Below are 4,202 nucleotides of genomic sequence, written 5' to 3' on the forward strand. Positions count from 1 at the left end.
CAGAACCCGACCGAGTCTGCCGAGCCCTGGCGTCGCGGAGCCCCGGCATGGTCCGAGGGGTGGAAACAAGGAGAGTGGAAGCGGAGCCGGGACATCAGTTTTGGAGCCGCTGAAGGCTTATTTAAGCTACAGGTCAATGGCAACAGTCAACGGTCGTGACCCGTTTTGTGAGGAAAACCGTAGTCCGCCAGGTCACATCCTGCCCTCGCCTTGGGGACCCTTTGGGAGCGCTGTTGTTGCGGGGCCCAGGTGCGGCCTGTGCTCGCCGCTGGATCGCAGCTGCCCCGGTGAACTGTGTTCCCCTGATGCTGCCTCCCGCTGCCCTGGGCATGTGGGGCTTTACTAGTTCTGCTCTGCCCTCTGGCACTCCCGATATCCTCCAAGAGCGTGGATGGAAAGCGGCAGGGGGGACTTGAACCAGCCTGGAGCACTGAGAGAAGAAAGTTTCTTTGCCAATGCTGGATGCTGAGCTGTCCCTGCTTTCAGGTGGGAGAGTACAGATTTTTGGGTCAGCCTGAGCTGTAAGGCTGCCATGCTCTGGGTTTGCCCAGATGTGTTCTCTTTTTTGCTCTAGCAATTTTATCTGGGCAGGTTTTGTGTACTTTCTGTTTCTTCTCTATCCTGAGCACATAGTAGACTGGTCAAAGCTGTGCAGGAACATCAGGTGTGTCTCCAGGTCATGCACAGATCCACCAGTGGTGTACAAACAGCATAGGTTCAGAGACCTCAGGAGCAAGTAGAGCCCTGTTCCTTGGCCAGCATGAGCAGTCTGAGTAAACAAGCCATGCACTAAAGGTCGGCCCTGCTAGATCAGCTTCCGTCAGCCACTGGTTTAGAGTATGTCATTTGGTGTGGTGGCACAGAAGAGCTCCTGCTATCTCAGTAACTGTTGCTATGTGGCACTGCTCCCAAGGAATTTTGTACGGGGTTCTGTTATTCCAGAATCGGAACAATCCCATGTGGAGGCAAATCCTGGGGGTTGAGCTGCTTGGATTCGTCAGACCCTACAACTGGGGGTGCGAGACTTGACAGATATTTGGTGGATTTTGCCACTAACAGAGTGGTTTGTGGCCCATGTCACACCAGGCAGCAAATGTCTGCTACAGTAAGAAATGAGTCCATTCAGTTTATTAATGATCCCAGGCAAGCCAATGGTCAGGGTCCCACCCAAAACAGCACTGCATTCACTTGCAAATGGCATTTTGGCACTATTGAGAACTTGAGGGTAACTTAATCTGAAGACATTCCCATGAAAGTCCCACTGTATTTTTAAATAGCAAATAGAGAGACAGTGAGATCACAGCCACCACTCTTGTGGGCTGGTCACACAGCTGCACTGTGCTTACAGGGTGGGGAGGAGAGTGTGTCCCTGCAGCCGGAGGCCAGTGGCAAGTGGGGCCCCCACAGGGGCGGCTGCAAAGCTGCTGGAGATGCCTGAGGTGCTGTAGGAAAGCAGGCAGGAGAAGTTAAGTTCTGTGGGACTGCAAAGATCAGGGACTGAGGCACAGGCTAGCAGGGAAGGAAAGGAGGAGTTAAACCAGGTCTGCATTGAAAACAAAAATTTGCTGGTGTAGCTCTACCATGATTAAATTGGCATCTCTCCTTGTGAAGGTGTAGATATTGCTTTCCTTTGCCAATACAGACTACACCTGTCCTCAGGGAAACAGCGATATTGGGGAAATGCTTATTGCAGCCTGATAGTCTCTGCTCAAGGGCTCCTGTAGATACAGACTTACTGTATAAGGACTTTAACAGCTTGATCATCATTTCTGTGCTAGCAAGAGCCTTTGGACAGGCTGAAAATACATGCTGGGGACATGGGAGGTTTCAGAAACTCAGCTTTAGAGCCCCCTAAATTGAGTGACCTCACACAGTAAGTGGTAAGTTGGCTGCAGGAGGGACCAGACAAGTATTCATTGTTTTTGCAACATTCTCATTTTACTTTGCATATTTCACGGTTTGATGATAATGTGTAGGCTGTTTTCCACCTACACCTCTGGCAGCCTTGCTGAAGAACCTAAACATGATCGCTTGGCTGCTGCAGCTGAAACTCTTGGGATGTTATTCTGCACTAAGAGATCCTCTCTCTCTTCAGGCCAAAACGGGCAAAGTGGAGGCTCTCAAGGACACAAAGGACACATTGACATGACATCTCAGGTCAGTGTGACTCATGAGCTGGCAGCTCCCTGCTTACCTGCACAGTGTCACACAGCAGGAGGGCATCAAAATGCAGAGCAAGGAAACCACCTTGAAGGCAGAACTTCCCCACTAGAGGAGGGTCACACACCTGCTGACATCAAGGACACTCTTGGGAGCAGAGATCCCCACTGCTGGAAGAGGAAAGCTGGGTGATATGGGGTTCAATTACCAGGCACAACACACAGCTCTGAGGCTGTGACTTGCACACAGGTGCCAATAACACAGAAGTGACTCACAGAGGGGGAGAGTAATGCCAGAAGGGAAAAACTAAGCAGCTACAGGAAAAGCTTCTTTTGTGGGAACTTTTTCAGAGACTTTCACAGCTCAGGCAGTCAGGGGCTGAGGAAAACTTCTGCTAATGGTACCTGGTGCAATAACACAAGGAGGTTCTCCTCCAGAGATACAGGTGGGCCACTCTGTGACACATACTTGGGAGATCAAGCCCACCAGTCACGAGGCCTGTTATCAACACACCGAAAGTGGCAGCAGGAGGTGAATGTGAAGTGACTTGAGAGCATGGCAAAGACATTGCAGTGTCTCCGAAAACAGAGGGCGCTGGTTCTTTTGCTAATGTAAAAAGAAACAGCCTTCATGATTTGTAAGGCTGTGAACACCAGACCACTGTAAGATGAGGCAAGAGATGTATGATCAGTGTTTCCAGGCCAAATCATCTCGTTGCTGCCTGTTCTTGGCTGAAGGATATTTCCTATAACTGTCACTGCAGAACTGCAAAATGAGCCAGCTCCCTGAGATGCTGCTCAAATTGTTCCTCAGATACTGCTCCAAGTGGAATAACTGTATTTGGAAATGTTCACCCTTTCATAAAGCTGCTCATCTGGTGTTCATACTTGGACACACACTCCACGTCAAGAAATGGCAGGTGGAGGTCCTGGCATGAGAGGTCTTCCTCATGTGGGGGTGTGGAAGAACCAGTGATGCTAAAGCTATGGAAAGCTTAGCATTGCAGTGCTGCTGTCCTGCTTGTATGTGCCAGGCTAAGAGTTGAGGCAAAGCCCAGGCTGTGAGCGCAGCCAGCACATTGCCCTTGAGGTTTGGGCCAGCAGGCACTGCCCTTGCTCTGCCTTTGTTAACAAACTGGGTTGCACGGCTTGGAACCAGTGCAGTCCAGCACCAGACCCACAGTAACTGTCTCCATGTACAGTAAGGAGGGGAGTAACAGCTCGAGACAGGTATGACAACCCTTTGTTGAGAGACTGGTGATACTGGGAGTAGATGCCTAAAATGGTTGGCAAGTTTTGTGTGACTGGGCTTACAGCCAGCACTGCCCCAGTGCAGCTACAGCCTTGGATCCCCCTTCCAGGGCACCAGCAATGGTGGGAGGATGAGTTGGGAGATGCTTTGCTGTGGGTTCCCTGTGCTACTCCTGAGCTGCATTTGAGGTCCTCAGCCTTGACCTCACCTCAGCTATACGCCACAGAAGCTTGTGCCAGGCCCACTCACTGGGTCAGCAGTCACTTGACCCTGGCTGACCATGGTTACTGACACCAAACCCTCTGCTCCTTTTGCATGGTGAGTATGGCACTGTTGTGCTGTCACCTTATCTCCAGCTCACCTGTTATCCTCTCCTGCCTCCAGCACCCCAAGCCCCCATGGCTGGAAGGGGGGGGCAGGAGCAGGAGCAGCTCTGTGTGCTCTTGTGATGAGAGAGCCAATAATACCAGAAAATGTTCTGTGAATGCCCTGTGTTAAATAGGTGTCTTGGTTTGAAAGACAGGTGTCTGCCAAGAAAGGCAGGAGCCTCCCTTGAAATGGAAAATGTAACCCCCTTCCCTCCGAATTATTATAATTTTGAAATTAAGGGGCTTTCAGGCAAAGATATGAGGAACAGGAATAACAGTTCTTTACTATTGTATATCTATGTGTATAACCAGTCAAACAACAATAACTATGGCAGTAGCAGCAAACAATCACAAACCCAGTGCCAGCCTTCTCGGCTGTCAGGCCCTTTCCCCTCGGGTGCAGTTCCGCTCGCAGCCGGCAGG

Source organism: Corvus brachyrhynchos, unplaced genomic scaffold (genome assembly GCF_000691975.1).
Source record: "Corvus brachyrhynchos isolate BGI_N302 unplaced genomic scaffold, ASM69197v1 scaffold661, whole genome shotgun sequence".
NCBI lineage: Eukaryota > Metazoa > Chordata > Aves > Passeriformes > Corvidae > Corvus > Corvus brachyrhynchos.